The sequence below is a fragment of the Lutjanus erythropterus genome, chromosome 18 (assembly GCF_056507025.1).
Source record: "Lutjanus erythropterus isolate fLutEry1 chromosome 18, fLutEry1.hap2, whole genome shotgun sequence".
In the NCBI taxonomy this organism is placed as follows: Eukaryota; Metazoa; Chordata; class Actinopteri; order Lutjaniformes; family Lutjanidae; genus Lutjanus; species Lutjanus erythropterus.
In genome coordinates, this window is record NC_139334.1 from 9102269 (window position 1) to 9116027 (window position 13759).

Genomic DNA, 13759 nt, shown 5'->3' on the forward strand with positions numbered 1-13759 from the left:
GGCAGTGTTTACCAATGGCTGTCTTAATTCAGTGTCATGCTGCAGCATTTGAATAATGAAAGCAGCAGCAGCTGGGCCTCTGAGAGAAAGAGACAAGAGACCTTGTCTCCCTTTTTCTCCAGCTCTCTCTTTCTGTTTTTTGTCCTCTCAACAACTTCTCTCACGTGGTTCTCACACCCCAGAACCTCACGCTTTCAATCACGCCCATGAGGTTTGAGTACGTTACAATGGCTCGCACCAATTCCCTGGAGTCCGCAGAGCCAAGTCATGCTCATGTTGCTGTGTGGGACAAGGAGGTTTGTGTTTGAATTAATGTGATAATCAGCACAGAGAATACACATTACCATACCATCATTTTTATGTTGTACACTATGCACCCTGTGACCTTGCAATGTTTACAATCAAGACGATGTACACTCAACAAAAATATAACGCTATAAACACTTGTTTTTGCTCACATTTTTCATTAGTTGAAGTAAGCAAACAAGGACTTGTTTTATGCAAAGAAAATGTTTATTGCTCCTAAATTTGCTCATAAATGTTTTAAAATCCATGTTAGTGGTCACTTCTTCTTTGCCAAGATAATCCATCCACCTGACAGGTGTGGTATAAAGAGATGCTGATTAAACAGTTTGATTATGACACAGGTGTGTCTCAAACTGGTTACAATGAAAGGTCATTCTAACATGTGCAGGTGGGTCTGAAAAAGACATTGATTAGGCATTGAACTATGGCTATTTCACACAGGCCAGGAGGGCAAAATCATGACATCCCATATGCTTCTGTCTTCCTCTGATTGGCTAAACTAACTAAGTGACTGAGTGAGTGATCGGTTGGGGTTAGAGTAAGAATATCAGGGTAAGTCAGAGGCAGAGTAGGGCAGGTCATGATTTTTCCCTTCTGGATAAAAAAACAATGGTATCTGTACCCCTATGTGAAATAGCCACAGTTCAGTGCCTAATAAAAGTCTTTTCCCAAGATCAAAATGCATTGTTTAGAGTGGCCTTTATTGTGACCAGTCCAGAGAATAATTTTTCCCCAGGAGGGCAAAGTCATGATCCATCCTACTCTGCCTCTGATTTGTTTACCCTGAGATTCTTACCCTTACCGTACCCAATCACTCTTCACGCCTAAACTTAACCAGTCCAATCAACAAGGACAAGTTGAAGCCAATCAGAGGCAGGCAGAGGAGTAATTGTTATCTTTTGCTGCATGTGAAAAAGCCACAGTTCAGTGACTGATAAATGTCTTTTTCTGAAGATACAACTGCACATTTTAGAATGGCCTTTATTGTGACCAGTCCAAGGCACACCTGCGCAATAATCCTGCTGTTTAATCAGCATCTCTGTGCCACACCTGTCAGGTGGATGGATTATCTTGGCAAAATGTTCACTAACATAGAGTTTAACAAATTTGTGAACAGAATTTTAGAGGAATAAACCTTTTGTGTGCACAGATGAAGTCTGAAATCCTTTACTTCAATTCATGAAAAATAAATGGGGGCACTGTATTTATCTTTTTATTCATTACACACACACACACACACACACACACACACACACACACACACACACACACACACACACACACATATGACTTCAAATGCATAATTTGCTATAATGCACTTAAGCTTTTGACATATAGTTCATAAACACCCTGATTTGTTTATTTGTTTACAAGTAACATATGGATGGCTTTACCCTCAGTGGTAAGCCTGTTTATTGGTAGTGTATGACTGTTGTGATGCCTGTAGGCTGAACTTCTAGGAATTATCAATGAAGGGTTAATGACTTGACCTTTGGCGACTCACTGGGTAAATCATGTTTTGAAATCCCCCTCAAAGAGTGGCACTTCATCTACGCAGATTAGGTTCATCCCCCTTCCTCATTAACTTTCAGGCAACCTCCAGCTAACATATCTCCAACACCCCTCGGTCAGCCCCTTTATCAGCTGTGGTGCTGCAAACACCTTTATACTTGATACTGGTTGATCCATAATGCGACCTCAATCCCTCAATGCCTAAGGGCCTGTGAGGATGTGTCAACCAGAGTTCAGCCAGAGTTCAGTCACAAGCTTAAGCTAATGATGACGGGTTACTTACCAAAGCAAGAAGCCATCATACAACACCTACTGTGTGTTATGTTCATTACCAGGAGGAATTTATTCATCTTTGTGAACATCTTTCTCCAAACAAGAAAATCTGCATTCTCATCCATAAGTTGCGTATCTGTTGTTAAAGGAAATCATCTCATGTTACAAATTGCAGGTGACATGTCAGCAATTTGGTGAAATGGACCCCAAGACTCAAGACCTCCTGGATAAACTCTACTTAGGAGATATACCTGCTTTTTAACCATGCGTTTGCTGAGACAACTGGCTGCATCGTGAACTACATTGTTCACCTACTTCCTTACGTAGTTTGCGATTTACTGGAGGATTCCACCAGAGGGCATTTTCTTGATGCAAACAATACACATATCAACACTTGAGGAGGTTACGATTTAGTTAGTGGCAGATGTTATTTGCACCTGGGTTGGACCCAGGACACCCAAATGTATATAACATAGCAGAGCAGAGACAAGCATGCTTTTTATAGCTAAAATAAGGGGGTTGGGTGTGAATAGCCAAAAAGCTGCTGCGTGTTTATTCGTACCCAGGTGCAAACAGACACTTCAGTTGGGAAGACTGAGATCACGGATGTAAAAGCGACAGCAATGCCATTGTTGATGGTATGTAAGACCCCAAAATCAAGCACTGTATGACAATAGTGAGTATGTTACTCTTCTTCTACCAATGCAAGAAATTGAAGGGTAATTGACCTGACTAAGTCCCATCCCTTTTCACTCAAATAAACATTGAGCAAGCATGGTACCCAGCAGAGTGTCCTAGTTAAAAGATGGTGGTTGGGGACCTGTAAAGCAACATAAATATAGTTACATCTTTAAAAAAAAATGCTAGGCTGATGTAGATTAGTGAGCTACTTAATTGGAGTTTTGCTAACATTAGCTATCAGATGTAACTATCCAGCTAACAACTGATGTAGATCAGTAAGCTAGTCAGCTAGCCAGCAAGCAAAACACTGGCTAACTGGGTGACTAATGACTGATTTAGATTAGCTCGCCAGTTAACTAGAATTTTGCTAACTTTAGTTGACTTATCATGTGACTATGTATGTCACTTTTACAGGTCTTCCAGCAACATCTTTTAACGATCTTCAAACTATAGTTTTCTTTTCAACATGGATGCTCCAAGCACATGGCATATTTTAGTACAGAAAAAGAGAAAGTTTACTGACGTAACACCAACTTGCTAAACTACTGGACAACACTTTAAATGGATGCAGGGTAGTTGAGACATGCACACTCAAATGCATAGTTAAAAGCAAGTGTAACAGTCAGAGTCTGAGATACTGAGGTTGTGATTGCACTGACAGGATGATACTGAAGACCACTTCAGAAAGCACATCTCCCATTTATCACAATTACTGGAAGTTTGTCTGATAATCTTTAGGAGAGAGTGGAACATGCCAATTATTGATTCTAAAATCAATTGTGATCAATGAGCAAAAAAAAAAACTTATTCTTCTGCTTCAGGGTTTGTTTTCCCTTTGAGGTGATCACTGATGAACTTGAGCCAGAGGTGGATTATTGATACACAATGCTGTTGGTTTGGAGCGCGGCCCACTGGATCTCTGAAGCGTCCTGACCGTTTATACTGGAGCCATGCCCGATGCTCATCTGTTTGCACAAATAAAAGATCAGCAGATTAGATTCACTTCTCCACATTAGAATTGACGGGTTTTTCATGGCTATTACTGACTTAACCATGTGCACTGACCTTTTGCCTAAAGCCTTTTCTTCATTGCCTCTATATTTAATCAGAGCAGGAAAATTACTGTAAAACACATTATGTCTCTTACTCTGTCTGCCTCTCTCTCCCTCTCTTTTCTCCATTGTTATCCTCTGGTGCGTCCGACCCTGATCCGTGGAGTTAAACTAAACAAGCTGAAGTCTTCCTGGCCAGCTATTACTGCTGGAGGAAGCCAGTACAGGCTCCGGTCTGAGGTAATCACACCACCAGGGTAATTGCACTCTGTAAAACACTAACTGGATGTTTATGTCCAGGCCCAGAGGGAAGTCATTAATGCCATCTTAATTAAGGGTAATAAAGCTCTATTCTGCCTTTTGGGATGGAGCGACCTTGACTTGATCTCTGACACACTGGATGGGTCAATTCAGAGACTCTATCGTTTAACTTTACAGCTACACACAGCCTAAGGTTTCACCCTCACCTCTGTGTCTTGATCCTTCATATGGAGGAAATAAAACGATGGCTTTTGTCTACTCCATGTGTGTAAGCATATGTTCTTTTCTGGCATATATATATATATATATGTATATGATTGTCTGTTACGCTGGTTAATCTTTCCTGTGCCAAGCCATAAACTCCTCTCAGCCACCTACTCACACACAAAAACTCTTACACACACTCTTCTCTTGATATGCTCATTTCACTGTGGCAACATATCTGTAAACAACAAAGTGGTGAACAATGAATAATTCATCAACAGTCCTCTGTAACTTTCTGCACAGTTGTATGATAAATAATTCGGCGCACAATGATAGTGGGAAATGATTAAGCTAGACAAGCATTTCAGATTAGTTGCTCCAACCACTGCAGCAGGAAAAACAGCCTGCCAGGGTTAGGCCAACACAGTCATACAGTGACTGTAGCTACGGTGGCTTAGAAAGAATAACACTGGGTCAGAGAGGGAGAGACGGAGCACACACTGATATGAGTAATGGCAAACAGCTGCTCGGCCCGGCCGCTAAAAATACACACACATGTGTGACAGGTGTGCATGCGAGTGCATGTGTCTGTTGTAAACTACAGTGTGGTGCAAGCTTGACTTCATAGATGAAAAGATAGAATACATTAAATACCTGAGAAAATGTACTGAATTAGCACCACAGAGGTAGAATGAAAGATTGTGTGAAAGAGGAGGAGGCACTGTTTTACAATGATCCTTTATTGAAGTAAAAGTAGCAACACCCCCCAATGTAAAAATACTCCACATAAACGTCCTGCATTCAAAACCTTATTTAAAGCTATAATATGTAACATTTTCATATTAAAATGTCTACGATAGATATAACACGCTTTTTTTTGTTGAGTTGTGTACTTATCCAAATGTTTCCAACAAATTCGTCAAACCCAGAGAAAATATGAGATATGTCAGACGGTGAGGAAGATAGTCATGAGTAAATGTTACGTAAATAAAACTGTAATATAATACCTCACACATGACTTTTGCCTTCATGTCAGATATATTTTAATCAGAAATAGTGGTTGTTTAACGATCAAGAAAACAACTCCCAACACTACTTCACAAAGTCATTAAACTACATATTTTGTTATTTTTTTATGTGAGAGCGACCCTTAATGGCAAAACCTACATATTATGCATTTGAGTAAAAGCATAGTATTCAAATTAAAAGTACTCATTATGGAGAAAATGTTGCATATGAATGTTATCTGGTGAATGTGGAGCTATTTGAAGGACCTATATGCAAGAATTTTAGTTTGACACGTTCAAAAATTAATTAAAATTGTGTATAGAATGTGAAGAAATAACCGTTTTTACATTCTGTCAAAGTCATCTATTTATTGTGCTGCAGAGACAACTACTGAAGTTAGCATGCTAGCCAACTAGCCCCGCCTGTCCTGTCTCGTAATACCACTTTGCACCTCAAGAGGCGATAAGTCACTGTAGTGTACAGTCTTCACTCAGTCAGGATGTAAGGAGAGCTTGATGCAACACTGGAGGCAGATTTCTGGTCATTCCTATATTAGCTGCTCAGTGGCAAATGAAGCCAACTCCTGCACATGATCATCCACATATTGTTGATGTTGGGCACAGACCTTGTAACTCTATATTTTGATTTTTTTTTTCATAAATAAATTCAATTAGTCACCCTTTACCTCTGTCTGCAGGTTTTACAGATATTTAACCACTAAAAACTATGAAAAAGAGCTTCTAACTTTTGACTAAACAGCGTTCAATTCATTTAAAAACAGGTTTTTTTTTTTCATTTTCTGAAAAGTAACAGTTTTGGACATTTGAGGTTTCTGCCCGACAGCGATGATATGCTCCTGTGTTGTGCAGCCCACAGAGTAAGGGCAGGAGAGACTTCCTTCAGCCAAGCAGCTAACTTCGAGTGTAGCCCTCTGCTAACTTGAATGGATATAAAATGTTTTAATCATGCATCTTTTCTAGACTTTTCAAATGTCATTGGTCTGAATGGATCAGTCCTGATAATGAACAAGCCATTTCGTGGGGTGTGTGTAGTCACTTCTTTCACAATATCGACAGGAAAGTCTTTTTGGGCCACAGTTCATCATATGATATTGTAATTACACGGTTTAACCACTATGTCAAATTGTCCTCAAACCCTAGCACTCTTCCTGGGGGCTTTCCTCAATCCAATGTGAGAGGATGAAGAAGTAGTGGTGCCCTGAGGGCAAGAAATCCCGTTGGTGGCAAGGACACAAGTGCTGGAAATAAAAACAAATCAAGAATTAACATTGGCGGGAGAGGCAGCTCCTGGTGAGTAATTTCTGGACTCCTTTGTACATCAGTCAATCCCACAACTAAATATGGAAATGTACGATGAAGGGCCTTGAATCACACTATTTCACTGACTAACATGTGGTAACACAGTGTAGTGACGGTGCTAGTAAGATGCTACACTGCTCGCAAGTCAACATATATAAACAATGCAAATTTCAAATGTTTGAGAAGAATCAGCTTTGTAAATGTTTTATGAGAAAGGATTTGCATTCAACATGTTTTGTTAGACATCAAGAATACACACAATGCTTTTTGATGAGTAACACTAAATATAAACAATATACTGCTAAATACTGAATACTGATAAATAGCTAATAACTGGAGCAATCACACTGAATGCAGTGGACTAAAGTACAATATTTCCCTCAGAAGTGTAGTCGAGTACTATACTTGAGTAAATGTACTTCCACTGCTGCTATTTTCATCCACGTCCACACTGCTGTTACTATAAGCAAATAAAAAGACAATTTATTTAAAATGATGTAAAGTCCTGGTGTTTGGGATGCAGTTTCATCTCTTGTTCATTCTTTATGTCCAACTCTCGGCGGGAACCCTGTGGAAAGGTCCACAATTCCAGTAACAGGATCTGGAGAGGTAGGGTCTGGACCCCAGGCAGCAAAAACAATCATCTGGCTTCTACTGGGAGTTAGGAGCAGGCCCTCCGCCAATAATAACAACTCTCTCATCAACCGAGGCAGCGAGAGCAAAAGAGAGCAGTGAGGGGGAGTAAAAAGTGTTTATCTCTTGTTGTGTTGTGTAGGTGGATATGAACGTTTTTTCGGCGATGTTTCACTTGTGGGATCGAACGTCGGAGGGACTCGTGTGACCACAAAAGTCAGCCTCATGACCTTTTGTTCTGTCACATGCACAAACACACACACACAAACTGTCAAACAGTGAAAGAAGCAACAGGAGGTACCTCTCACTGCCACTGCCACCATCCTCCACCACACACACACACATACACAACCATATCCATGTAAAAACAACATGTCTGATCAAGGACGTAGCTTCGTCTCTTCAGAATAGTGAACTGTAGGCACCGAACGACGAAAAGCTAATTTGTCCGTACACTACTTATATATATTATTGTACATGACTGCATACCTCACTCTGATTGTAAGCATTTTATATCTATTTTTGAAGTGTTAATTGGCAGATTAGATTTGTTTGCATAATTATTCCTGCTGGACTTTCTTTGTTTCATGTGGTGTAATCTACTGCATTGTGGGTATTTAAGATGGCGACTCCGTATAAATGAGTAGCAGTCTGAGGAAGAGCGTCCAGCTCAAAACATTACACTAATAAATTTTCATACAGGAGCTCTTTTGTTGTGCGGATCCTGCTTTTTTTTCTCTTTTTATGCATTTGATATTTTTGATCCAGCACCCAACCCATTGGGCCTCGGACGTGTGCATGTCCTTCTTTTATAGTGTTTTTTGAAATCTATAATATGTAACATTTATAAAACTGCTAGACATATGTTGGCTATTTTGTTGATTGTGTACTTACATTATTCTAAATTTTTCCATCAGTGTTCAAATGCAAAGAAATCCATTATTTATTCAAGGTAACACTGTTTTTCCTGCTAGCCGTTGCTACCTAGCAGCCAGTTGCTATAACTTCCAGGAAACGATGGGATACGTTGGATATGTCAGAGAGTGAAGAAGGACAGCCCAATCTCATTACCAACGTGGCTTATATTGACAATCTGTCAATGTCTCTCAGCAACTCAAAGAGTATGCATTTGCTGCTGAAACCGGGACGTTAGCCTTTTAAAGTTGCTTCAGTTTAAACCTCTCTGTGGTTGTATTAGACACGCTGGTCTGCTGATGTGGTATAAAAGCTTTCACCTGGGAGATAGAGGTTGTGAGCCATGTTGACTTATAAGGCGCATAATGTTATGTTAGTCACACGACTTTCATCATGTGACTTTTGTTTTACGAATCACTTCAGTGACATAACTTAGTTATTGTAACCCGAAATGTGGTCCTCTCCTAACCCTAACCTAAGTAGTTTTGTGCCCGCACCTAATCATGTACTTTTTGTGCCTATACCTAACTAAGTAGGTTAGGTATAGGCTAACTAAGTAAACCTAACGAAACTGTGACTGCTTCACAGCATTAATCATGTTTTAAAAGGCTGTTTCATCCTGTTAGTAACCTGTTAAAAAGGCTCTCTGGCCACATCAACTACAGCCACTTAAGGGTACCATGTGCTTCAGTATGCTGTGGGATGGTAACAAATCATCAGTATGTGATCAGTTTGCATATGAACACATTGGAAAGTAAGTCGGCAAACATGGCTAAAACATGAACATGAATAAACTTTAATATTACCTCATCAATGAACATGGTTTCTGCATGAGTGATGTCAGATTTTCATCAGTTATGATGGTTGTTTACAAGTGAAGACTACAACTCCCATGATCCAACACTGCACAATGTCATCAAATTAAAGTTTTTGTTGTTGCTTTAGACTGACCTTGTGCAGCAGAACTTACATATTGTACATTTTGTATTAAAAACTGGATAAAGAGGCCAACCCATCATGCGGACTATGAGAAGCTATGAGTGCCCATTTAGATTTGCTTAATGGCTGTAGAGACTGGATGTTTCTCCACCAAAACCACTTGTTTCTCAAATGTAAAACTGTTTTGGAAATTCTAAAGTGGAAATATCAAGACAGGATAACAATGCACGCGCAGAAAAACAAACACAGATGTACGCAAGCAAACAAATTTAGTGATATCCTGTTTTCTTTCGCATCTCTTCCTCTAAATATAGTTTGTGTGTGTGTGTGTGTGTGTGTGTGTGTGTGTGTGTGTGTGTGTGTGTGTGTGTGTGTGTGTGTGTTCAGTCTAACTAAAGGGATTAGGGAGGCCTGTCTTAAATATTCTGTCTGGTTTCCCTTGAGGCCTTCTGGTGAGGACAGATCCCTGCTGGAGACTGACTCTGTCTGCATGAATCACAGCGTGGGCGTGTGTATGTGTGTGTGTCTATGTGTGTGTGTGTGTGTGTGTGTGTGTGTGTGTGTGTGTTAGATCTTGCTTGTTTATATGTATCGGACTTTGTTTGTGCCTGCCCACTTGCTTTGCTGTCCATCTTATCCCTATTCCCCAGATTTTCCCTCTCTCTTATCATTATTTTCTGCCTGACAACCATCCTCTGCCCAAAACACCACCCATACCCATGGGCTCCCTGCTGAAAAGACCCAGCTAATGTCATTTACGCCAGTCAAAGCTGCTGTAAAACACCCCATTAATGCACACCTGTGACCACATAACAGCCACCCACACCGGTGCTTATGTGTCATTTAAACAGACAGTGTGTCAGCTACTGTTCAAACCTGGAAGAAAATTTAAAGCACTTTGGCACCACAAATGCTGCATGGTGTATGTGGTATGTGGTGCTTTTGTCCAAATGTTTACAAAAAAAGACACCAGTGTGTATTTTTAAAAAGGCTTTGATTACCCAGAAATCAGCAAAGTCAACAGTCCTTGTTGTTGTGTCTGTCTGTTAGCAGCTGATGGGGTTAGACGTAGCATCATCACATCTGAGTCCAGTGTTCTCTGGATGAAGTGCTGTTCTGTTTTTCTTTTTTGCTTTTTGTGCAGACATTTCAAATCGTTACTTGTGAGTGGTGGAATGTAACAAAGTACATTTACTCAAGTGTTGTACTTAAGTACAAATCTGGGGTACTTGTAGCTTTATGTTTTGCTCCACTACATTTCTCAGGGACATATTGTACTTTATACTTGATTTATTTATTTCAGTTTCAGTTAGGCTTCTTTACAAAATTAAGATTTTTGCATAAAAAACATAGGATGTGCTTACAAAATACGATGTGTTTTTATAAATTAAATTACCCAACAGTACCTACATGTGCAGCAGAAACATTTGGGCAATTAATTGATCAGTCGATTAATAGAAAATTAATCTACAACTATTTTGATTTTCATAGAGAAAATGCAAAAAAATGTCATGATTGCACCTTATCAAATGTGAACATTTACTGACTTTCCTGTGAATTATTTTGAGATTTTCTATGTATTTTTTAAGTACTGGGCCCATGTGCAGCAATTTGCATGTAGTCATTGGTTTGTATTGCAAATGTATAAACAGATTAATGTTTTTGAAACAATGACACCTTTCCTTTCTTAATTTTTTTTCCAGGAAAATCCAAAGGTTGTGACATTTATGCATGCACCCAAGTGTCCTGCCTCTCTTCAACTTCCCAATAGTGCAGTGTGCAACAGCTAACACTAGCTTAGAAATGTAGCCTACTAACAACAACAAACAACCTGTAACACACACACACACCTAACTTTACCTTCCCAGTGTAGTTCATAATACGGACCTACTGAAAAGGGAGATTTATTGGCAGAATATGGCAGAAGTAGAATATAATAGTTATAAATTTTCATGAGTGTGTAATCACCTGAAAGTAAGAGCCGTTGTGTTTTCATTACCTTAGAATGAGTCATTTCACGGGGTCACGGGGCTTCTTCCAGGTCACCATGTTGCACCACCATGTTTCTACAGTAGCCCAGAACAGACAAACCAAACTGGCACTAGATACAGCATTTAGCATTTTTTGCACATTTTGCAGGCAGTGTAGGTTCTTGTACACGATTGGAAGGGAAGAATGAGGCATGTTTCAGTCTCTGAGCGCACTACTAGGTGCCACTTAATCCTGCACACTGGGCCTTTAATTGCAGTTATTGCTGATGTTTCTGATCAAAGGTCCTGTATTCGCTCTGCTTTTAGCTCTGTTTGGGTCCCCACCATCTTCTCCTCCTAGCTGCCAAACGCTGCACTTCACCAGCTAGTCACTAACTTTATCTTGCTGATGTTTGGAGTTGGGTGGGGGGGGGATTTTGCAGCCATTGTAGTTTCCTCTACACACTTAAAACAGGAGTGAGAGACAAGGTGTTTGCATCCAAGCTCACAGCTAGATGCCACTTACTCCTGCACACTGGTCATTTAATACGTGAGTACAAATAATCAACTTTTTTTCTGCACTGAGTACTTTTACTTTTTATATTTTAAGTATATTTTTCTGCTTATACTTATGTACTTTTACCTGAGCATAATTTTTATTGCAGGGCTTTACTTGTAATAGTATTATTAGTACTATTCTTACAGAGAGATGTTAGTACTTCTTGAACACAAAGAAAACTCACCATCCTTGCCAGTGCTGTATATGCAATTAAGTCACACTTTCCCCTGTTGAAACCCCTTGGGAGATTTACTGTAGTCTTTTTAAATAAACATCTAATGCAATGAATATTTACATTCATCGTTGTTGATAAAAACAGCCTGAGGACTGCTCTCTTAAAGCAATAAATCTCTCTCCCCTGTGAATTACAGACTTAAGAACAGCTAACAGTGGATTTTACTCCACTTTGTGTTGCCTAATGGCACTTGGTTGTCCTCAAATCCCTGTAAAATACAACCTCTAATAGCTTTCTTCTTGAGGGTGTTTGAGTAAAGAAATCCTGACACTCCTCCTGTTGAGAGGAGAGAGAATTATTCTGAGGTGTTGGCTAACTGTGTGAATGTCAAGGTTTAAAAGTTCAGCAGCCAGACAGATAGAGGTTTAGCAGGGTGGTGCTGTGAAAAACCTCTGTGGTCAACCCTGTGTGTGTGTACGTGCCAGCATGAGCTTGCCCTGTTTGCAACGGCATTGTGAACTTGCATCCTCCAGCAGCAGACACTTGCGCTCTTATCTCCTGTGAGCATCTGCAGGGTTTGTGACGACAGTAAAGTCTGCGGTTATTCCCGCCTTTCATCGCATCACAGCCTTTTACGGCACTCATCCACTGACCTGAAGTTGACATATAAGCTACAATCTTGACGGGGAGGATAACTCTGTTATCATGACACTTTGCTCTGCAGATCTTGGTGTCAGGGACACACTTGCAGCTTTAATTAGTTTATCATGATTCAGAAGTCACACCTCCCAGACTTAACCACAGAGACACTGTCAAATGCAATATGTTGTGAGAGTGTATTCAGTGCTACTGCAAAAGGCTCAGAGCTTAATCAGGCAGAGCAGGAGTCCAGCTTTTTTGTAAAAACCAGAAGTTGTAAAGGCATTTGTGGGTCTGTCAGATTTGAACCTTTCCTGTACAACACCTGCGGTCTGTTTCTGGTTATTTTATGAGTGTCAGGTCACAGTGTTCCAGTTCAGGTCCATGACTGCTAAGAGGATTTGTCACCACAGCAGGGACACATCCTGCTGACTGAGGCCTCAGAGGAGAAGTGTAGTAGTTTACTGTTACTGTGTCCGTCAATGAAGTCCAGTCTGTCAGGTTTAATTGGTTTAATATAAAATAAATTATAATCTAATAGTTTATATATTTTCGGTACATAACTGAGACACAATTGGTTTGACGTAACTTTAAATACCCTTCCTAACAGTTAACATCTAACAGTTGAGGTAGCTTGGCCAACTTATTCATGTTTGCTGTAGTTGCTTTCTGTAAAAGCGAGATGTATATATTAATGTCACACTGTAAGTTAGCTCATGTCAGCAAAACTAACTAACTAATTAGCTAACTAGCTTCCTAATGATTGATATAGATTAGCTAGCTATGTAGCTAGCTAATTTGCTAACATTAGCTGTCAGATGTAACTGGCTACCTACTAGCATTTTGCAAACATTAGATAACTTGAGATATGATCATGTATGTTGCTTTGATTCCCCCAGCAACATCTTTTAATCATCTTCAACAATTAGTTTTCTTTTCAAGATAGACATGCTTATCACTTAGCATATCTTAGTACAGAAATCAGGAGAAGAGAAAGTTGATTTTAACCTCATGCTATCCTTAACCCTTATGCTAACCCTAACTCTACTCAGTCACACTCCTCATGCATAAATCTACCCAGCCCATATGACAAAAACACGAAGTACGAGCCAATCAGATACGATCAATTGTCCAGGAACACCACAATCAATACGACAAGGTCCTAATAGGAGCACTTATTTGGTTCATGTATTGGAATGAGGTGACAAAAAGAAAACAAAAAATAAAAAATTGCCAATTTTCTCTTATGTTTCTTAGTACCGTCACCACTTCAGTTCTGGGGGCAGAATTAAAAAGCTAGATTTAAAAAAAAA